General features: G+C 41.6%; 1 protein-coding gene and 1 long non-coding RNA gene across 3 annotated transcripts in view; one reads left to right on the forward strand and one right to left on the reverse strand.

Moving 5' to 3' along the window:
- The window catches only part of LOC112983827 (uncharacterized), a 37,895-nt gene extending 22,541 nt beyond the window's left edge, over positions 1–15,354 (reverse strand). The window contains exons 1-3 of the long non-coding RNA XR_010388884.1: positions 15,231–15,354; positions 11,659–11,787; positions 7,279–7,416 (exon numbers count right to left, since the gene is read on the reverse strand). This is a non-coding gene — a long non-coding RNA (uncharacterized LOC112983827). The remainder of the gene's footprint in view (positions 1–7,278; positions 7,417–11,658; positions 11,788–15,230) is intronic.
- The window catches only part of CCSER1 (coiled-coil serine rich protein 1), a 712,792-nt gene continuing 703,895 nt past the window's right edge, over positions 15,294–24,190 (forward strand). For both annotated transcript variants that reach the window (XM_026101188.2, XM_026101190.2), the window contains exon 1: positions 15,294–15,424. The gene's annotated coding sequence lies outside the window, so the exon portion shown is untranslated. The remainder of the gene's footprint in view (positions 15,425–24,190) is intronic.

Here is a 24,190-nt window from a genome sequence, read left to right on the forward strand (position 1 = left end):
GAAGGTGCAAAGTTGGCCTTGTCAACCGTGATAGAAGATTTGATTGAATGCACAATGGCAAAGAATAATTAAATAAATATGCGTTCTTTCTCTAAGAAATGCTAGCTTAAGTGATTTTGGTTTGTATCATAGCTCATAATTTCACTTTTCTCTATATTATGGTTAGGAGACAGAAGGGAACATCTTAAATATACGATGTTATTACTAGATGTTATTTATAAACATGGTTTTTCATTAGTTTTGTGAGCTGATTTAGTATTTATTAGAAATATTTTCTTTCTCTTAAAAACACAGTGTGGGATTCAACTTTGTTGTGTATACAATCTAAGAAGGAATAAGGATATGCTATGCAAAGGTCACGTATAAGGTTTACTTTCTTTAAAAGGTAAAATAAATTCATTAGAGTTTGGTAACCAAAAACCAAAAAAACAAAAAACAACCACCACAGTGAGAGTTTTTCCCTTGGCCTCTTCCTAGGATTTCTGGCAGGGCCTCCTCCTCTTTGCTCCTCACTCCTCTGATCGTGGGCTCATGTCCCCTTTCCTCTGTTGCTCGAGCACTCGCAGGAGAGCCTGCTGCCGCACATCACAGGCATTTCTGCTGGTGTCTAGCTCCCGTAAACAAAAGGCCTTGCTGTCCTTATTTCTCAGTGGCAGAGGGGCCAGATGAACAACTGAAAACTGCTCTAAAAGGCTCTTATGTTATGAACATACAGCTTTCATAGTGTGAAGAGAAACACAAGCTTGTCCTGCTCATGTACCACCCTCCCCATCAGCCTATACAAAATTATTGTGGTGCTAGTTATTTGCTAGTGGATTAAATATTTTGAGAGCATTGCTTAACAACTTCTTTCCATGAACACAAGCATTCTCCATTTGTTTACACACAAACATGTTAAAAAAGCTGCAAAGGGCCGACGTGAAATTTTGGTGGTCTTTGTTTGGAGAGTCTGCCCCAGGCCTTGGCTTCGTCCTGTGCCGATGGAAAGCAGGAGGTCAGGGCAAAGCAGGAAGAAACTGCACCCTTGGATTGGATTATACTTGGAGGAGCCTGCGAACACTGTGAGTGCAGCCAGGGCAAAGCAGCCCTGCAGCCCCTGTGAGCAGGCGAGGACCCTCCTCTCCTCTCTGCCCCGGCACCTGCCTGTGCACTCAGCCTGGCCTCTTGCAGGGAGAGGAGGCGCTCAGGTCAAAGAGATGGTGTTCAGTTTCCCCGGGGAGGTGGATGAACTCGAATATCTGGTTCTGTCGTAATTCACGTGATCGCTTCACTAAAGAGGAGATCAAAGCGTATTTATTTTTGGTGTGAGATTGAAGCAGATTCCTGCAGCTGTACGTCAGCAGAGCATGGGTGATCCCTCTGATCACTGTACTATTGTATTCCCTGTAGTTGCACCAAAACTTCATCGCCCCTCATTGCACCTTTTGGAAACAGGCTCTTAGCTATCAGAGCAACTTTCCATAGGAATTCATTTGTAATGATCAGGCACATCTGATTCTCCTGATTTTTTTTTTTTTTTTTTTTTTTTTTAGATTTTTGATAGTTGTGTTACAGGTCAAAAATTATCTTCTCAGACTCTCAGGCATCCAACTGGAATAACTGTGAAACAAGTTGATCAACTGACTCATCTAAGGTTGTGCCGTAAAATATGGTTCAGTTCAGCTTAGAATTTAAGCTATGTTCCGCTGTAGCTGTAATGGGTAGGTGTATGACTGCCCCGTTGCCTCCGGCCAGTTCAGTGTTCTTTGGGCTTCCTTACCGAAAGAAGATGATGCTTACTTCAAGTTAGAAACCTTCTAACCCTTGGCCCTAACCCATTGTAGTTAATTAACTGGTCACTATGCTCACGTTCAAAGGGTTTTATTTGTTCATTTTCCAGTGCTTCCCTTTTTGTCACCTTATGAAGAGGAATGTTAGTCTAGAGCCTTTTCCTCCCTGCCAGCCCTTTGCCACATCAGCAGCTTTATCGTACATTAGTGTGGCTGGCATTGAGACGTATTTTTTTCTACTGTAGCTACAGCATCTCTACCATAATTGTCTTCATTCATATTCCATCCCATATTTTCATTATTCAAATAATAATTTGCATACTAATGGAGATTTTGTTTGTGTCTATTTCCAAAAGAGTAGATTTTAGCTTTCAGCCCGTACATATTATAATAGAAGATCTACTCAGTTTTTTCAAAGTTTTTTTTTTTTTTTTTTAAATAACTGACATTGGTAATCAGCAAGCAGTGCGCTTTATAAAATTCCTTGTGAAAATGGTGAATACAGCATCCCTACTATTTGGAGCGGAATATGAGTGGTAAAAGCAGTGTCAGAGCTCTAATGGCAGAACCACTGATTCTGGGCTCTCCTTTGCCTAGTTACTTTTCCTGGCAATTCTCCTTTTGTGGGGGCTGATCTGACGTACTATCGGGTCAGCAGAAAAATGTGTATCATGGTAAAGGTACTCTGGAGTGCTCTAGTGCTTCCAGAGGAGCTGGGATGCTCTGCACGACAGGGCCATGTTTTCAGGGTTTCTTCATATGTCTCAACACTTGATCTGTATTTAGCATTCAGGCCTAAATTGGGTTTCTGGGCTGCCTGTATAATGCTCAAAGAGATGACATAAAAGAAATCCTCTGAAACCAGTGAAGCCCACACTGCTCTGACAGCTTGGGAAGTGAAAAATAGAAGAAAACTTCAGTTTACCTGCCCCTTCCCCTGCCATTCACGCAGGATCCAAAGACATGTCCATTTTCCCAGAGTTTATTCCGAAATGTGAAGTTATTTGGATCTCTCTTTGAAATTGGTCAGACCAGCTGACCTCCAAAGGTCCTTTCCAGCCTGTATCATTCCTGGCTAGTGGAGCCTGGGTAGAGAGAAATAGCTCCATGTTGACCCATGCTGCTGGCTATCCAACAGCTCGTGGTCAAAGCGGCCACGTGTGAGAGGCCCAAGGTCATGCTCCTGGTCTGCCTCATTCACAGAAATGTGAATCCCTATGTTTTACTCCCCTGTGCTAACCAGCAACCTAATAGATACTCTGGAGGAGGGTGGACTCCCTAGGCAGCGTCTTTTGGAGATGTTTACTTGAATATACTTTGAGAAACAGCCAGCTGAATGCCTACTCCATAGGTAAGTGCACTTGCCTACAAATGTAAAAGACTGGGCTAATACATTTATGCAGTGTAGATGGGAAAGAATACAGAATAGTTTCCAGGTTACTATGCTTACCTGGGACGCGAGCCCCCTGGGTCAAACAGGGATTTGACCATGACCCTCCGACCTCCTGGCTCAACTTGTTCACTGGACTAGCTGCTATTTGGTCACGTGCCATGGCTTCAATAGCTTTTTAGCTCTTGTGGCAGTGTCAGCATTTATGCAGTTAACTGCATACCAACGTCAGAAACGTATTTACATACAGGCTTCAGTGGCAGCCTGCTTACACCAAAGGGATACCAGCAGTCCCTGACTGGAGCTGAAAGGTGTGCATGTATCTTTGCAAATTTGGCCCTTGTCCTGACTGCAGTCAGGCCCCACAGGCTCAATTCTGCGTGTTTTTTTTCCCAGGAAAATCTTACTCTACAATGAATGTCAGGAGACTTTCTTCTATAAATACTGCCATAATGGGCCCATATGAGTTTTCCAACCAGTGCTGAACATCATCTTTCTTTTAAGTGCTGGGTAAATACTAGAATCTGAATTTCTACAAGTTCATCTTACTATAGGTCAGAGCATATTCCTAAAATATTATAAGTAAAATGCACATAATTGATGTAAAACTATCAACTTACACACACACACAGACACACACACAATTCTATTGATGTAATGAACTTTCTATTGCAAAGGAAAACTAATTTTTTGCCTCTGGCTTAGAAAAGTAAAACATTTCATTTCCCTGTCCAGTTCAAATTATGCATTTTAAACAAATAATAAATCAATAGACTAGTCTATATAAAAAATGTAGAAATAATATTTTTAGGCATTTTACTAGAATAAATGGAATAGCTCTGCAGAAAAGAGCTTCAGCCCAACTTTTGTGCATAGTTATATTAATATAAGTGGAATTAATATAAGTGCATCTGGATCAAGTCCAAAGAAAGATTAGATTGCAGTAGAGCCAACACTGAAATCAAAGGCAGTTTTGTTGTTGATTTTGGTAGATGCAGGATGTTGGAGCCAAGAAGGATGGTAGAAAACTGACATTATTTCTATTATTTCTATTGTTAGCACCATGTTGATGTTTCTTTCATTTCATTTCAAATTCCTTTCATTGCTCTGTAGGTTTTCTCACAGAAGAAATGATTGAACCCAGACTTTAAGGGCTCAGATTCTAATACAACAGCCTCCTAATGGGCCAGTCATGAAACTCAAAGCTTTACAGCCAAACTAGTTATTCTAAGAATATGCCATTAAATATCTATGTATGATGAGTGTTCTGATAAAATGACCTGGATATTGCTGCACTATAGGGTGTCTATGGCATTGTTTTCCTCACTGTGAGGAGAACCCACATGGTCCTTTTAGATAATTGGGTTGCTGGTTTTTTTCACACTAATTAAAGGGAAAATGTTTTGAAGTGAAGTCAGTCACTCTCCATTGGCAAGATGCCATACTGAATCATATAGGGATAGACTCATTCACAGCTCTCTTCACAGCGTATGCTGTGTAGTAGTGTACTGTGAGGGACATACAAAAAGATTGGTGAAAAATGGACAATTCAGGGACAATAAAAGTAACAGCAATATTAGACCAATAAAATTAACATTACGATCTTAATGTACAGCTGTAATTATTTTCCTTTAAAGAGGGTGAGGGAAAGGGAGAAGTAAAAAAAAGAAAAATTTTCATTGCCAGCAGCCTGTGTAGCAGAATGCCTGCCGCCTCCTCTTTCCCTCTTGCATCCACACATCAAACAATTGCATTAGCACTTCTGCTGCCTTTCTTCTCCCACCCTCTTTTTTCACACTATTTAAGAGCTAAAGCAGAGTGGTGTTGATAGTTGAGCCTAACAGCAAGTTCTGTTTGAACACAACATATACTATCAGTGATAATTCAGAAATTTCTGTGTGTATTTCAAAGGCAAGTTTAACTAATTTTTAAAGACATATTCTCCATTTACATATAATATATCAGTTCAGTTTGATGTTTTTAAAATCGTGCTTTTGTAGTGGAGCTAGGTGGTGAATCTGGAACGGGATAAAATTGTGCCTCTGCTCACAGGGATGTGCTCCTATATATTTGTAGATTTAGATACCTGTAGTTTTTAAACATTTTATAACTTATTACTCTCTTTTTGTTAAAAAGCCATTATTGTAGAAGAACACTCTGCTACTGAGAAAGCAATTAGTAAAGGAATGGTGGTTCAATAACTCTGGCTGCTTTCTGCAAACAACTGTTTTTCTCTCAACATGTTTTTAACAGTATTTAGATTGGGCCTCAGATATGTGTAATTACCTTCCTGCTTTCAAAGGTATTAGAGTGTAATAGTCTTCCCATTTGGATTTTACATTCTGGCTATTAATACTATAGATGCTTTAAAATGCACGCTACAGCCCTTGTTCTGCTTCTATTAGTCAATGCCTAAACTCCTTTTTTTCTTCAGAGGGGCAGGGAGAAGCTTTTGGGAGTCTAAATATAAGCATCTATCCATACACAGGGGAGGGGTTTAGTAGTATTGCTATAGGTGTTTCACCCACTGATACAACTTCAGTGCTGCTCTCCTTAAAATTACTGGGACCTTTGCCATCAGTTTCAGTGGATACTAGTTTGTGTTCTTCACTAATAGTACTTAGCAAAATATACATATTTGCTCATGAGCTTCCACAGCAAGCTCACTCTTTTTGACTGAGTCAGTGTATCTTCTATAGGGCTAAATTTTTCTGTCCTTGGTGGTCTTGTATAACGCAATCACAAGTAATCATTTCTAAATGAAATCTGGGTCATCGGTTGGTATTTTCAGAGGTCTTACTTTTTATAAAACAAACCTCTCATATAGACTCACAGGAAAGGGTTGTCTTAAAGAGCACATCCATTTAGGATGGAATTTTTGAAGAAGTCTGTGGGAGTTAGTATCCAATTTCCAGTAGTTTTGGTAGGATTTAGATCCCTAACTCTTCTATACTCTTCAGAATATCTCAGACTTATTTACACCCCAAAATCTTCAGTGAAGACCAGAATCCTGCTGTGCTAAAAACTGTATAAACACAGAATAAGTGACAATTTCTACCTGAAAGAATCCTATGTATAATCACTTCAAAAATAGGATCCAATTTTTAAAGAAAAGAAATCATAGGTTTGTGTAAAATGCCTTTTTCCAACACTATGGCATAAATATTAAAGCTTGGGGCTGTTTTGACTTGTCCTAGTATTTTTTTAAATCATCATTAAATGGAATAGAAATATCTAATAGGTATTTCTCAAAGAATAGTTCAGTATCTTGGAATTAATTAATGGACATATGATTCTTCAGGTTTCATGGCAGGTTTACAAATATTACAAATGTTTATTGAAGAGAGAAGCATTTAGGGACATAAATCTATGCTGTTTGTTGAGGCATAACCCACTGTTGCCCTTGGGAGGGAAAGACTACATTTTGTGTGTGTGTGTTAATGAACACATATTTAATATACTGGCACATTTTACATGCTACAACACTTAGTTTTTCATTTTCCTTTGTTATTTAATATCCATTCCAAAGGCACTTAATTATCTAGACCCTAAGCATAGATAAGGTAAATTCAAAAAACTCTGAAAATTACATGGAGCTGATAACAAATATGTGTGTGTTTATTTCATAACTACTCTATACATCTGTCTCAAAAGAAGCGTATTTATTATCGATATATGATTCAAAGGTTGTCATGATAAATATAAAAATATACTCAGGGAAGAGCAAATAGGGATATAAAAGTCAGGAAACGTTGTGACACATGAATTATCATCACTGTGCATCAGTGAAATAAGTTCTGCATTTCTCTTATTGCTTTAATTGTGGACTGAATTGGCAATGTTTGTGTCCTGCTGAACTCCAGAAACTTCTGGTACTTTTCTACTCACATCTTCTATGCTGTTGTGTTTGCTACTGCTTTTGAAATCCACGCTATTAAAAATTAGGCTGTTTAATGCCAGTTATCACATTTATGTGATGACGAATGACATAAATAATTAAATTATCTAGGATGAAGTTAACAGATTTGATGTCATTCCCCAGGTTATTTAAACTGCCTGCCAACTGGGAAAGAAACTTCCACAGCAGAATAGCAGTGGCCCATTACAGGGAGTGAATACCTTGCTCTGGAACACCCGCCTGCAGTCATTGCTTGTCCGAGGGTGCTGGGCTGGGGAGACTGCCTTCGGCTCGCTCCTTTGTCACAGCTCTTCTCTTCTGGACTCAGGTTCCCTCGCAGAGGCATGTGCTTCAAGGACCTGAGCCAAAACATGAGCTTAGTCAGATGTTCAGTTCATGAGGAAACACTGAGCATTTCTTTATTTGGGGAAATGTGCTATTTTTTTCTCATACTAACTGTGATAATGATATACATCACAGGTGTTTGTGATGCTAATAATACTGCGTAATAACACAATACATAATGCAGTAATAAATCTCCTTTAGGATATGAGCCAAAGCCTGCTGAATTCGGTAAGAAGACTAGATTTCCAGCCTTTAGCAGCAGACTTAAATCAGAATCACTACATGGGTTTCGATGACTGTCCGTCTCCAAGTCCAACAGAGCATGCTGTCTAGAATATTTTTGGAATGAGATTTCTGAATGAAGAAAACTCTCTCTCTTCCATATATACTAAATACAAAGCTAGGCACAATAGACATAAATGTGAAAATATGCATCTTAGCACATCTTCATATCTCTGATTGCACATTGTGAGAGCATGAAGGAGAACTTGTGGTTTGATGCCTTTCTCCTCTGGAGTCCTGTGATCGCGTGAGCCAGGGCAATGCCTGATGAGGCAAAGCTGCCCCTGCTACAATAGCAATCTGAAGTGAAATGCAAGACATTAATCTCTTGCAGATTTGATACAAATTTGGAAATTTCCATGCGAATAATACCCTATGAAACTGCTGTGTCTCATTCATATGCATCTTCTTGAGCCTGTCGCAGGTAATAGCGAATAAAAAGCAAGGGCAGCACTGTGGGAAAAGGCAACAGGGCTGGATTCAGAAAACTTCCTTCTAACTCCAGCTCAGCGAGGGGCTTCCAATGCGAGACTGTCACTTCATTTAGTTCCATACATCCACTCGCCAACTGCAAGCACAGATATGGCAGAGCAATGTGTTCACTGAGTGTTTAGACACACTCTATTGCGGTAGTCTATGAACAGTCTGCCTCCAGGATTAAAAAAATTCAAATTGATAGTTAAATCTAAATGCTTTAGTTTTTGCTTAGATTTGTTTTTACTTTTGTATAGGCATTCAAGGGCTACCACAGTTTTTGTTTTCTGTTTTTTTTTTGTTGGCCAGACATGACTGCTAAAGACCTAGAGACTACAGTGCTTTTTCCTCTATTTGATGAAATATGGAGCTGATGTTCGGTATGAACACCAAACCCTCTCTGAAAAATGCACTAGTGATCATCTATGTACAGCTTTCCAAATTCTTATACTTGCCTGTGTGGCTGCTATACAGGGGATATACACAGACAACACCTTTAGGGGACTGAAAATTATGTATTCCCAGTATGTTTTTCCAAGTAGATTCCTCCTGCTGAAGATCTAACTGAAAGGGTGTTTGAAGAATGTCAGTGCCTGGATGAGCTTATATATTTTTCTGGGTGTTTCCAAGACAAAGCTTATAGATGATATCAACTAGGTGCCAGCAGAATAAAATAAAATCTATGAGTTAATCTCCTGGTTTTGGTAATACTTATTTGGTAATTCTTATTCTCTAACCAATCTTCAAAGTTTAACTGGATGTTCTCTATTAGTAGATTTTTTTTTTTAATTTGCCAGACTAAAAAAGTATAGAAACAACTGTTTTTTTTCTTCTGTGAGGGTCAGTATAGATTAATGAGCATTTGAGGAGAGACGTTTGATCTATAGTAGCGGAGGTGGACGGGAGCACTGGGAAGCTGGCATTGCTCTACCTGGTAAATGTCACAGAGTGTAATCTGTGATGTGGAGAGCCTGTAATAGTTGTAAAGGTGCATCTTGAGGCTCTTAGTTATCTGTGGCAAGACAGAAATTATATGCTGCTGGAAGCCTTATTTTTTCATTAACTTGTCTTTTGGGTCTTACACTGCATAAAATATGGGCACGCTTTATACATGTTCTCATGTATTAATATATATGTTGGCACAAGAATACACCATCTATGCCTGGATATCCTACATTCCTCTGAATAACCTCAGATGAGGTCTACCTCTTTATCTGCCTAATATGTGGTCTTTTGTCTGCAAAGCAGAGAAATTGCTGCTCACTAAACACTAAGAAAACTTTCATAATTCCAAGCTAGCTAGACAACTTTAGGCGTATTTAGGCCTAAGGCAAGCCTAATTAATGAGAATTAAATGCAGAATTTGCTCAGACCCCCAGGTTCAATGGTACTGCAGAAAGCTCCTGCTGTGATGATGCATTAGAGTCACAGATATGATAAAATGAGGCATATATAATTATTTTATAATCCTCTATTTTCTGGTACAGAACACCACCCTCAGACTCTGTTTTCAATGCTAATACTCAGTATGTTTCAAATAGAAATTCAGTTTTCCCTTCCAGCGGGTTTCCTTCCTATTCACATATTGTACAATGGATAAATAACAATGCTCAAAAGAATGCTTGTCAATTTCAATTTTGCCAAACATGTAAATGTAATAAAAATAAACTTTTAAAAATCCCTAGACAAACCAAAATATTTCCACAATTTAAGTACAAAGAATAAACAAGGCTGAACAGACAAATTACAAACAAACAAACCGTAGTAGCCCGGAGAACCAAAATATTTTGACACGGGGATCCTCGAAGTGAAAGAGCTCAGAATGAAAAGTAAAACTGATTTTATACAGACTTTTGTTGGCCAAATAAAAAGGAATGCAAACACACAAGGACTGAATTGTATGCTTTAATTAAGCTACTGTTTGTAAAAATATAAGGCCCAAGCCTTTGGAGTCCTTCAGATTTCCGTAGTCACGTGGAGTTTCAGGGATCACGGTGCAAAACCAGGAATTTGTTTGCTTACTGCAGGATCAGAGCCTCAGCCTGGCTCTGCAGAGATTTTTACCGTGAAAATATCCTTCTGAGTCAGGAGTGGGGCTTTTTCTTCAGTTTTGTCAGTGTAACATGGAAAGAAATACAGTTACACTTATACAATGATGTCTTCTCCAGTTATGGCATATTTCTATATGAAAATGTAAACAAATGATATCACTAAGCTAATTTATGTGGATATTAGAGCTGATAAGTTTTTTACTATTTTGATTATACCCATAAAGGTATAAAGCATGAAACTTCTGCATGTAGACAGTACTTGAGATGGTACTAGCTAAAGAAATGAATTTGCAAAGTTTGATTTGGATTATGTTGAAGAGAATTTTTTTTTCTCTTCACTGCCCTTCTGTTGTATAGTGGTACATTCACTGGCATCACAATTTCAGATTCAGTCCTTCTATTTCAGGGAAAATAATTCAAAGCTTGCTTTCTGATTGATAGAAACTTTTTTCCTTCCTTTTTTGCCACCCACTCAATTTTTAAGAGACTTCTTTGGAATCAGTACACAATGCGTGATGACAATGTCTATGTTAATTGTTTAAAGATGTTTGAAAAAAATATGAAAGACAATAAAATGAACTTGGCAGTTTTATCGGATAAAACAAGGAGTATAGCAAGGGTGTGGGGATTGCTTCTTTTTTTAATGCTGCACTGGAGATTTTTCATCAAAGCTAAATTAATGTCAGATGTCTTACTACAGAGCTAGTTTTAAAAAACGATCTCTTCGTTCAGTTTAATAAGGTAAATTTTGAGAGCATAAAGAGCACTTGTCTTTATGAATGAATGGAGTGTATTTTACATTTCCAGTTGTAATTGTTCTTTTCGCGCTTACTACTGAAGGTGGTTATCTTGCTAGAAAGTGGTGTCATTTGTGCCATTGACACAGCAGGAGTCCAGTGACAGAGACTATAAATCAATTTACGCCTGCTTAAAAGCAGGGGACAAAACCCATGAACATTAATTAAAAAACTGCTTGAAATTACTATTTTTTAATGATTAACTAAAGTGGACTTTAACTTCCTTTGCTGAGATTTTAATGTTAGCATCACAAAATCCAACACTTTTAACAGACCGACCAGTTCCCATTACACTGTTTATTCAGCACATTGCATACACATAGCACTATACAGCAAGTGGAAGGTCACTTGATTAATCCTTGCTCCAAAGGTGTAAGTGAATATGATCCCAGGCAACACAAAACCAATACATATTGATTACCGTTACAGTGCTCCACCAAACAGCTGTTTCTTGAAAGGAGAGTGGTAGCAATTTGGTACAGGGGGCCTCCCTTGCACTCTTACATGATGGCAGGAAAGGTAAGCTGGCTTGACTGACCCAAGTGTTTCATGGAATCAGTGGGGCAGCAACCCCCCAGTGCCAGCCTGGCCCTGGCTCAGATAATCCTGCTAGAGAAAAACCCTTAGTGAAGGCCATACGGCTCCCCCGTACCTCTCAGGACGCCTAGGAGTATCCCAGGGCCAACGTTAGACCATTCACCCAGGCTGTAGTTGTAAGTCACCACTCGGTGTGTTGAGTTGTTCTCGCAGAACTGGCTCCTTAAAGGTTTGTAAAATACACCTGCAAAACAGATGTGAATCTATTGTTACCCCAAAGATGTTTTTTATAGCTATGGCCAGCTCAAAACTACATGTGGTTAGGATCACTCATGCAGACGGTCACTGACTGTCCTGTCTCTTCAATAAGGCAGACTAGCACCTATTTCTCTGTCTTGCCTCAGGAATACGACGTCTGTATGCCTATGTACAGGGCTGAGGCCTTGCAGAAGTTTACACAGGGATGCACTCACAGCCCTGATGGACACTGCTGTTCAAACTGGTTTGTTCCTACTGGTTGTGCCTAAGCTCCCTCTGCACCTACCTCAGGGTGGGTCCACACTGACATGTGAAAAAAATTTGTGAAAAACTCAAAACCCTCTTTTTTTTTAGGGAGGAGGCAGCATCGGGCATGGGGGATCATGAGAAATCAGGCAGTTTGGCCAGGAAACAAAGTATGAACACAAGCTGAGGAGGAATGGAAAGAGCAGAAAGGCGATGCGAAGGAACTAGATATGTCAGTTGTAATGACTTTCAGTACATCTATTTCTCAGTCAGCGAGAATGTCCTGTTCCTGGTGAATCTGCATATCTCTGAATCTGAAATTTTCTCTTCAGGCTTTGTTGTGCCGGTAAAATAACCTGATGGCAAAGTAACCTGCTATACAGAGAGGCTTTCTGCTGAAGTCACTGGGGCCACGCCATTAGGAAACTGGTGGGAGAAGAGAAGCAGGTTGTGTGCTTGGGAAGATGCAGGGTGTGGTGGCCACATAGGTTCCTCCTCCCATAGCTGTCTGCTTGTGTCTCAGCAAGCAACCTACTTCATCACAGAGCTGCTTGATGCTTCGACTTGTTACAACAGGGACTTTTTTCCCCCATTCACCAGAATGCAATTTAGTGTTCAGAAAGCTGCCATTATTCTGCACAACCTCTAGCTGCTGGCTGTTGTTCTTCTGCCTGTGTCACTGCACTGATCAAAGCCTCGCCTGCTTCACTAGAAGCATCACTTGCAAGTTTGTCTGGAAGTGCTGCTTGATCACAGGGGCTCACCTTTCAGGGCAACAGCAGACAGGAGAGCTTATAGAAACGTGCTGGAGAATCAGAGTTAACCGTAAGAAGGCTCTGAGAATCTCTTGCTGAACCAGGGAAGAAGGAGGAGGGGGAAAGACTGTGCGGGAAAAACATGCGAGACTCTTAGGAGAATCCTGATTCAGCAAAATGCTTATTCCTCTGCCTTTAACTTCAAGGCTGTATAAGTTTAATAGAGAGGCTAAGCAGACACACAATTTCAGTTATGGGAAAAATCTTAGCCTTCATCAAGACTACTCATGCACATAGGGTTAAGTACATGCTTAAATGCTTTGCTGAGTTGTGTACTGGCTCTCAATAAAACTGTCTGTCTACTGCATTTTCTTGTTTGATATTCATGACTTGGGAAGATAGGTACTTTTAATAATGAAAAACTTCTCTTGAGATGGTGTCACACAAGGTTTTTCAGCCTTGTTAATGTGCAACATGGGCTACTAAAAGTCTTTCTTTCTATCCCTGTGGCATTGTTGTGGTCCTACTGTGTGCTATGTAATTCCCCTACAACTTACTGTAGAACATATTACCTGATTTAGGTTTGTTATCTAGCCCAAGAAGAAACAGGATAAGGTAACAGACACACCTTTAGTTTCGGTCATTACATTTCACAGAACAATCTTAAACATATGACTGATTGACACAGTTATATTTATAAACAATTACATATGGTGAACTCACTTGTTTTAAAGTTTATCTTTTCTAAAGACATGTTTATAAACCTTCAGTTTCCTGACACTTTCACACCAAGTCTGATCAGACACAACTCCTGCATTCTCCTGCAATTCCTGTTTAGAATTTCAGTAGAAATAGGCCTTACCATAGCTATTAAGCTGCATATGTTTTATAGAAATAGAATTTACTCCAAATTCTGCAAAACTCTCATTGACTTTGTTCCGATCTGCATTTCACTGTGAGCCAAAAATTTAAAATTTCTTTTAGTGTTAGAAATTTGTCTTCAGTTTCAGAATGAGGAATGACACTACAGAATAAAGAACAGTTTGTTCCCATGAAAACTTAAGTTTGCAAAGCCAACATGATACTTAAGTGCATAGTTATGCATGTTATTTTTTTGCAAGATGAGGGCACAGAATGCATATCTGCAGTCTTTCGCCTTTGTGAATCATTGCTCATATGATTTTCAAGTATATACTCAAGTGAGGTCTCTACTGAGGCAAGATAGTTTACTTTGAGAAGGGATGCAGGAATGATCCTCTATAAATTGACAACCCCCTCCCCTTCCCCACAGTATGAAAATTCAATCACATCCCTTAAATGTTAGTTGCATAAAACACTGTTATTTCTCTGCTTCTGTTTTGAATGGAATTGGCAACTTAATTCGTTACACTAAGTGGTGTGTAATTGACCCCTGCCCTGACCCAATATTCCAGGGGAACCATTCCTGCGTTTACATTGATGCAGATGAAACCTCGCCTTTGGTATGGTATCTGCCTTTTAAATGCTGCTCCCTTTTTCCTTTTTAAAGTATGACCATGTGCCTGGATTGTGATAGGTTCAGAAGAGCAACTGAGAAATAATTACCAAACACGTCGCTGAAAAGAGGATGAGGAAGTGAAATCAGACTGTTCCACTACCCTACGGGAAAAAATCCTTGAGCAGATGGTGAGCGTAACTACGCTGGAGCAGAGCTGAATTCCTGCCTGGGCGACTCGGCCTTTTTCCCCGCGGTGTGTTTGCCCCTCCGCTGGGGAGGCTCGAGGGGCAGCTCCCGACCCCCGCGCTGGCTCAGGGCCCGCCGAGAGGAGGCTCCCGCGGCCCCGCGGCTGACCGGCCCGGGCGGCCCCCGCCGCCCTTCTGCCCGCCTCGCGGTCCCGCCGCGGCAGCGGGGGCTTCGCCGGCAGGTGGCAACACACACACACGGGTACACAGGGGCACGTCCAGACATACGCACCCCCCCCCCCCCGAAAACACGTGCACCGACACACACATATCACTACCCCCCAACAAACAGACACACACACAGACACACGTCAACCCCCCCAAACACGGCACACGCCCCCCACGCACGCACAAGCCACACACGCAGACTCCCCCCCCCAGCACACCACACACGCGTAGGGACACACAGTCCCTTCACCTCACACACAAGCACTGCCCGCAGCACACCCCACACCCTCACATCACGCAGGCAACTCACACCGCCTCACACACACACCCTCGCATACCCTCCGCGTCGCGCACACACACCGCAGCGCAGCGCACGGCACCCCCCCCCCCCCCAACACCCCACACCACACAGACACACACGCGGAAGCGCCGCCCCGGCCCGCCCCCGCCCACTCCCTCTCTCCCCACCCGCCGCCAATCCGCCCGCCGCGCACACACACGGCCACAACATGCCTGCCTGCCTGCTTGCCTGACTGACCTGGACGCCGTCGCTCCGGCCGGATTATTCACCCCGCGCCGAGGGTGGCGGAGGCTCACAGAAAGCAGCTGAGCAAGTCCCTAGGCGGAGGAGGTGGCGGCGGCGCCGGAGGGGGGCTAGGAGGGTTCCCAGCCCCCCGCCCGCCTCCCCCCAGCAGACTGCAAGCGCCCCGGGCGCTGGAGGAGCCCGGCCAGGTAGTGCGTCCTCCCGGCCCTGCCGCCGCCGTGGCGGCTGCGCCCAGCCCCGGGCAACCCCGCCGGGATGAGCCCGCCCGCTGGCGGGGCCGTGACACGCGCGGTGGCCGCGGGGAGCCGGCCCAGGCCGCGGGGCGCTGCCGGGCTCCTGACACGCCGGTCGCGGCGGGAGGTGACGGGGGGCGACCGTTGGCGGGGGGCGCGCGGCGGTTGGCAGGGGGCGCGCGGCCGTTGGTGGGGGGCGCGCGACCGTTGCGGGGCGCGTGGCGGTTGGCGGGGGGCTCGCAGCCGTTGCGGGGCGCGCGCGGCTATTGGCGGTTAGGGGCGCGCGGCGGTTAGGGGCGCGCGGCGGTTAGGGGGGCGCCTCGCCTCACGCCTTCCCCCCCCGCCCCCCCGGCGCTGAGGTGATGCGGGAGGGTGTCGCTCCGGGAGCGCGGGGTCTCCCCTTTCCTTCCCCACCGTGGGGCGGCGGCGGCGGCCCCCGGGCCGAGGCGCGGCTGACCCGGAGGATCGGCGCTGCCGGTGCCGCAGGTCCGCGCTGATCTCCGGGAGCTCCGCTCCCTGGGATTAGAGAGAGCGGCACGGCGAGGGGAGGTGGTACGGGCACAAACCGCTTTGTGGCAGGGGCCCGGCGGCCGCAGGTGTCACGGGGGGCGGTCCCTGGTCTGGCCCGGTGCGGGGCCGCGGCGCTGGAGAGGGAGGCCCCGAGGGCGTTGCGGGCCGGCGGTGATCCCCGGAGCCTTGCCGGGCCCTGGCTGCGGCGGGGCACGCCGAGGGGAGCCGGTGCCGCGGCAGGCGCGCCTCTGAGGGTCAGCTCCTGCCTCGCTGCTGCAGGTAAACGGGAAGAAAATCAGGTTTTTTTTTTCTTTTTTTTCCCCCTCTTCCCTTCCCCCCCCTCTTTTATTAAGGCATCTGCAGTTAACTCGTGGGGGGGTGGCAGGAAGGGTTTTCAGAAATATGTGAATGGGTAGGGCCAGGTCACTGGATGGTGATGTGTAGCCTTTGCATGGGGCTGGATTCGGAGGCAGGAGCTGGAGGATGCTGCCAGTGTTTTCCAAAAACGCATGGTACACTTAAAAGGTAGAGCAGATGGAGATGGTACTACTCATTATGGATAAGATTTGTGGAAATCCTATGCTTTTCTCTGCATAATTTTTGTGTTGTTTCCCCTGGCTGGAAGAGGTGATCTTTCACTTTTCTGCAAGGAAAAGAAAGTTGGAGAGAGTTGTCTTGCTAATGAGTGAACGGGGTAGTTCTGCTTTCTCATGGAGAAGGGAACCCCTCAGCTCTGTGGCTCTGTCTCCTTTGAGATTGTCAGTAAGCATCTCGGCACAGAAAAAAATTGTGGTAAACTTATTTTTGCACACCTTTATAGTTGAATGTAACTAAAAGGGAGACTTGAAAAATCTCTTCTTATCCTTCTTATCCTTTTCCATGCCAGATGTGTTTTTCTATCACATGTATATTGTACTTGAAGTGTTAAACTCTCAAGGGGCATGGAGGGGGCGATACGAGGCAAGGTCTACTAGTTACTTCAAACAATTCTTCTTGCTCATACTTAAAAAGGGGAGAAAGGAACATGCTGTAAAAGCAGCTGAGGAATATATAAAAGTGAAATATTAATGAAGTAAAAAAGCTTCGATAGCAAAGACATTGCGCCTAACCATTCAGGAAGATTCTTGTCCTCTTTACAACTCTTTATTGTATGTGGTACTGTGTCTCTGTAGTAAAATGCAATTATTAAAAAGGGCAGCAAGATTTGTTACTATCTAGCTAGAAGTAATAATAATACATAAACATGTTTTGCATTGGTCATCTTCTCCGTAGGGACTTGCCTGACCCTTGGTTTTAGAGGCCGTTGTAGGACTGAGGATTACTGCAGAAGCAGTAAAAAAAAATATTTCAAGAATGTTTTCTTAGAAATGAAAATGCTAAGGGCTGACTCAGTCCTGGAATAAGCCAGAGGAAGGATTAGCCTTAGAAAGTTGTATTAAAGATGTGTCGATGACTCTGTTCATCCCAAAGTTGTTTTTCTTCTCTAGCATCCTGAGTCGAGAGCAGCATTCCCTAAACAGGCAGCACAGTGTAAGGAGAAGGCACTACATGACCGTCCAGGATATGTTGGAAGTGTGTGCCTTACAGACAGGGGGATACTGTCTTGCAGATTGGAGTTCCTTTACCCACAGGAATCCATAGTGCAAGCGTCTCTGTGGCGTTTCAGTTTGCAGTCGTAACCTATGTTTCTGCCTTCTAGTTTGCGTCATGCTTATGTGAGCAAATATACCCAACTGAGAAATAGCGGCAAATTCAGGTCCTCTGCTCTAGTAAAGGCTGCCTGGATCTCATCAGTTCAGCACTGGGAAATGCAAAGAGATTGGGCAGATGTCAGTTTACTGTTTATATGTTTTCCTTGTAGTTCAATTTTTGTTCATTTTCTAAAAAGAAGACTCACTCGTCTCTGGGTTGCCAGGATGTTCCTGTTCCTTTTTTTTTTCTTCTTAAGAAGAAGTAGATAGATAAAAATGGAAACTACCCGATACAACGTGAAAGTTGGTGACAGTAATTTAGGTATTTTATCATAGAGACTGATCCAGATTCTGCTGAAGCTTGTGAAAGTTCAGAAGAATTTCACCAGTTTCACTGGGAGGGAAACTGGATTCTTGCAGCAACTTTTTCAGGCAGTTCATCATGAATTTAATTCAGTGGGGTTGCTGTCTGTCAGCCTGTAGGGTGGAATCCAAAAGCCCCACATTGTATTCCCTGGCAGGACTTTTTGGAATAGCTTGTGCACATTGGTTTAGGAAGGGCCTGCCTTCTGGAGAGCTTGGTGCAGGCCTGAGTAATAGACATGGGGCTGTTCTGGAAGGAGGACTTGGAATCAGAGACTATGGAGGTGTGCACTGTGTCTGGGTTACACGAAGAGAAAGCATTTGGTGTTGAAGTCTGTTAGTCACAGTAGGTGCTGAGGAAGAGTTGCCTTTTATCCTCAGGTCAGCATATGGTTGCGTGAGAGTGTGAGCTCTCATGCCGCATGTGTTGTGTGTGCATGGCTGGAATTCTCCTTCCTGATTCAAGCTTAATTCCTACATGAGCCTTTGTAGTTAATAGCTGGGCACTGAATAACTTGTGGTAAATTTGGCCATGTTTTTTGTTTGCTAGATGAGTGGTTTCATAAATTATAGAAAAGACATGGGGATGTTGCTCCATCTGGACAAATTACTACTCCTCTGTGAAGGTTTATGGAAGTGACTGGGGCTTCTGGAGTAGTTGAGAGGTCCGAATCAAGTAGGGTCAATGTACAGTTTTAAGGTATAGTTGTACACCGCAGAGCTATAAGTCTTTTGGAAAAGTATTTTGTTAAAATAAACTTACTGGTACATTTTGAAAAACATCAAAATCTGCACATTCTCAGGGCATCACATTTGCATGGAGTTTTAGTTCCTGGATTGTCTACTACTACCACTGTACTTCCAGAGATGTTCTAATGTAAGGTGGCTGTGTATTTTCCAGATATTAGAGACCTTTGAGAAGAGGTGAGAAGTGGAAACTGTATGGTGGTTTTTCTGAGGTTGATTAATAAAGGTGAAGCGTCAGATGAAGTAACTTTTGTGTATCAAAGAAAGTATTCGTGGAAAGGGAACCTTATAGATGCTTCAGGTTACCAATTTGTAAGAGCTGTAAATCCTATTTTTGAAAGAATTGGCAACCTGTTAGGGGCAAGAACTGAAGTGTATCCTGGATATTGCAGAAGTTAAGGCTTGTCTGGACTTTGAAAATTCACTGCCTTAGGTTTCTGCCTTGCAAGAAGTTCTGCTGAAATGAGGGGGTTAGTCATAGAGGGGGAAAAAAAATTGAAACACACATGCACGCACGCGCTGGATTTGTAACTCGAGCAATAGCTTTGCAAATTCATCAGTTTTTTTCCTCATTGTTAGATTTCTTTGGTGGTTTTCTACAATGATAGTAAACTGTTATCTTGGTAGAGTTGACATGTTTTTGTGTAAGACTAGCTATTGAATGTGTTGGCTGTGTAAGATGACTTAAAAAATACAGCATTCCTAAACACTTAAAATAGTACATGTAGCATGATTTGTACTTGTAACATTTCATGTATATTCCTATACTTCAGCAAGGGCCTATAACTTTGAGATAACGGAAGGTGCAGCCGTATATTTTACATGCAGTTGTGTTAAAAACCTGCATAGCTGTTTGCTAGGTAAACATGTAGTTATTTTTATTTACTACTTTTTGACTTGCTGTCACTGTACATGGCAGGGTGTATCACTTAGATAATATAAACTGTCAGGCTCCATGATTGACAACTGTTGTATGGTTTCTTCATTGTATGGCAACAAAGTGTGCTTCACACAGAGGCTACTGCTTTTATCTGAAATGTCATCTGCCTTATACATGATAGTCATATGAAACATATGAGCGTAGTGTAAGAGAACGGAAACCACAGGCAAGCAAAACACTAAATGCAGAATAGTCTTGGATGTGAAAAAGCATGACATTTTTAAAGTATTTGCATTATAGTCTGTTGCATGCATTTTGTAATTCTACACAAAAATAACTACAATAAAAAAGACCCTGAATACATTATTGAGGTGTATTGTAAGATCTGAATAATGATGTTTCTGTATTGATGTTAAAAGCTAGTCTTGATAGGTGTTCCAGAAGGTTTCTGTATCTAGGTGTACTAACCTGTCTACAGGTGGTACTATTTTTTTGCCCTAATTATTGCTGTGAAAACCCCTTTGAGTTCTGAGGTATGAATATGTAATTATTTTCTTACTTTTTGGTTGGGGAATTGAACCAGTGAGTGGGTTGAAGTCATACAGATGATTTGTGATAGAGAAGACAGTTGAACTAGACCATGTATCCCAGCTCTCACAGTACTGTCCTAATGACTTAACCATATTGGTATAGTGTTTTTGATAATTTAGCATAGCTGTGGAAACTTCCTAGAGATACAGTTGCAGGATTTGGGCATAAAGTTATGCATCATTTTCTCTATAAAGATTAATTATTAACAGATTTTTTTTTCAGTGTAGGAGAAAAGGCTTTCCCTCGGTTTTGTTTTGTTATTAAGTTTGAGAGAGAGCAGCCACTTTTGGAATGCAATGACACTTTTACATTATTTAAGAAAATACCACTTAATTTTTTATAATGCTCTAGTATAACAGGAATTTGAGATCCTCTGCTCAGTAATGCTTCTGAGGGTCACAGCTGTCTTCCCATGTGAAGAACCAGTTGCAACAGACTGGAAGGAAGCTTTAAAAATATTCTTTGCCCATAGGTTTTGTAGTGCAAATCAATGCTTCTGAAAATATATTGATTCCAGTGCATTCACAGCTTTGTCTTTCTTCTTTTTTGTTTTTGCTTCTTTCATTCTTGTTTTTGGGCCTTTTTTCTGTTCCTGCTTTGATGCACCATCTCGATGTGATCTTTTCAAATGTTTTAGTGGGACAACATCAGCTCTTAAGTGATGTACCAATTTTGTATAGCACAGTGTGATTTAGATTTGGCCGAGAGTGTGGAAATGCTCAACAGGTTTCTCATCCAGGTATTGCTTGTGACATAGTTTATACCATATTATATTATAATTTGAGGCAGAACCTCTGAGGCAATAACATCAATGCAAATGTTACCTTCTAATGGTGTTAACATATCATGATGACCAGCAAAATCAGACCCTAAAAAAGAAAAATCTATTTTTAATCTCGCTGTATTATGGAGTCGAGTAGTACAGCCAGAATGTGGTAAAAGGGATATGGTATGCTCAAGTGATTATGGCAGGCTCTGTTCCCTCCAAAAGTAACCAAATAACAGCATTTTGTAAATCCTTTGTATTTTGCTCTGTATCCTAGGTGAGTCCTAGTTCTTCAGTGTCTTGTAGCTTCAGTAATTATACTGTGAGCATACAGCTCAACCGTTCAACTGTCTGGTGTGTGTGTGTGTGTGTGTGTATTGCATACATTTTTTTTTTTTCTAACTGTACGACCGGTGGATGGAGAGGAGGAGAAGGGTGAAGTGAGTTTTGGCCATATAAAGAGTGCCAGAACTGCTACTGGTTTGGATGGGGCCTTGGTGACCGTTTTAACAGGTATTATTGCTGCTTTACGACTTTAAGAAGAGAATTAAAAACATACTTACAAGTTGATTCTTGATGACCAACTGAACATGTTGTGTGGCAAGTACAATGGAAACAGAATAACAATCTTGCCAAAAATAAGGTTGCCTTTCATTTTCTGTATTAGTAGTCACCATACCTATTACTTTAGTCTGTGCAAGGCAAATAGTATTTATTTTTATTGTTTATCACAGTTTACCAGGGAGAACACACATGTTTTTGAAAAGAATGTAATGTGTATACTGAAATCATGTAGGTGCTAACATGGTAATTTTATTTGTGTTATTCAGAAATATTAATAAACTGTCTTGGTAAGCAGATTCTTCCAGTGATATATTAACATTTTTTTTCTCTTGAGATCTCTGAACGGAAATGACCGACAGAAAATGGCCACAGGGAAAATGATATGGCTTTCACCATCTTTATTTAAAGCAAAGTGATTCTGCAAGTCAATGTACATTCTTTCAGATTCACAGACCTCTCAAAATACTTTGAGAGTAGATCATGCCTCCATTTGTGAGTGCAAGGCATCAGTTGTGCTTAAAGTGATAAACTAGCCATAGATAATATGTATCAATGCATGTTAAATTTGAGTAATATTACTTAAATATTTAAAACAAGTATTGCTGGAACCTATAGTATCTATAGGAAACTCACATCATGCAACACAGACATTAGCTTCAGTATATGTACAGAAGTGCAAAGGTTATAGTATAATCCCTTTTTGGATGACTACTTACTGTTTGCAAAAAATAGTGTAATATGTGAAAGCATACACGTGCGTCTTCCAGCGGCACTTTATGGATGCATTCAGCTTAATTGTTCTGCATACATTTTTTTCTGTTAGAGATTAATGAGGTGCTGGGGAATCTTGGATGGGATAAAAATGTAGATATCTCCTATTCGCTGTTGTTTTTGCCATTTTCCAATGTAAAAATAGATGGGGTACAAGGAACGTGATGTGCAAAAGTGATGGTGGGTACTGTCCTCGCTGTAAGTAGCAAAATAACATGTTTTTGTTTTGTGTGTTTATGTGGATTTTCTAGTGTCCTTTAGCTACAGTTAGTGTGGTAATTATGCTGTGGGCAGAAAACTCAGTCTGCCTTATTTGTTAGTGTTTTGAACTCAGCTTTTTATGTATAAACTGCAAGTTCTGTGAGACATTTTAGCCCCATAAGCCAGCAGCAAAACTATTGATTTGAATGAGGCACTGATTTTACCCTTCAGTAATAATTTCATGTCAGTTCTCTTTGAATAGGTTTGCTTTGTGCAACATTTTTTTTTCAATGGACTCACTTCTGAGAAGTTACTAAGCATTGCCTAGTCCTCATGGTTTTTGTTAGATCATTGAATTCTCAATACCACTAAATAAAGTCATCAAAAATTTTCTTAAAATGTGTTGAGAGTGCGGAACAATAGGAATAGGATTTTCAGAGTGGTCAAGAAACTTCAGATTCAATTGACATGAATAAGTAAATTCAGTGCCTCTGAAAAGAAACTCTCAGGCACCTATTCTGTACTAACAGGAATTAGGCAAGGGCACCATATCAGGTAGGAAATAGGATATTTCTAGTTTTTTTACAAAGTCCAGCTGGAGCTGAGTTTAAAAAGACGAGAGATGTTAAAGGCTTTCTTGGTTTTTAAATATTCAGAGGATGAGGAATATAGAGAAACTAGTTGATCAACTATTGAAGTTGGTACCACAAATAGCTTCTTTCTATCTGCTAATCTGTATTTTACAGCTGGTAGACTCTTGGGCATCTGCTGAGATGGGGGAAGAAAAAGAGGCAAAGGAGAAGTGGTAGAGAATAAAAGAAAAACTGGCTGTTAGGTTCTCCCAGCTCTATGTCTTTGTTCTACTCTACCCTAAAAAGGCTGTTAGAAGAAATTCAGGGATTAGCCACAGGGTAATCCCTATCCTCTGTCTCAGACCTTATTTTAACATGCTGGTCTTGGTCAAATATGTTTTTTGGTGGCTGACCGGGGGCAGGGGGTAGGGGATGATGTCTCAGCAAATTTCACACCGATCTTCAGTACTAGCTCAGAGCCCTTAATAAGGGAGTGATGGACAAATAGGGACTTTAGTCTGTTAATGGTAGGTTTTGTTTTAGATAGAACTTTTTAACATGCAGAAATCAGAACTGAAGTTATAGGGCTGTTTTAGACTGTCACATGTGCAGCTCTGGAATACTCATGTACATCTTTAACATACAGAAAAAACGGTTTAAACTTGCTTCATTTAATATTCGGTATGAGCTAGGAGCATGCAAGTAGCCACTTAATGTGGCATAGCTAAGGCCTAATGTGGTTATGCATCAGAAACGTCTTGGTCAGGGGGCACACAATTTATACATATAGTGGTTTCAAACTAAAAGTGGTAGCAGGGGTGTGTGTCTATGTGTATACATACATACAGTCTTTGTGAAAGTTAGAAGGTAGGTTTCAGTACTTTCAGTTGAAAATTAGGCTCTGTTCTAGATGTGGAATAGCGAATGTTGTGTAAAGGTTGGGGGGGGGGGAAGGGTTTTAATCATCATTTAATTGTTTTTGTTCAGTAAAATCCAGAAGTAGTTAAGTTCACAGACAAGATAATTTAAAATTCCCTCTCAGACCTCTAAAAAGTTAGTAACTGG

The sequence above is a fragment of the Dromaius novaehollandiae genome, chromosome 4, assembly GCF_036370855.1.
Source record: "Dromaius novaehollandiae isolate bDroNov1 chromosome 4, bDroNov1.hap1, whole genome shotgun sequence".
Lineage (NCBI taxonomy): Eukaryota > Metazoa > Chordata > Aves > Casuariiformes > Dromaiidae > Dromaius > Dromaius novaehollandiae.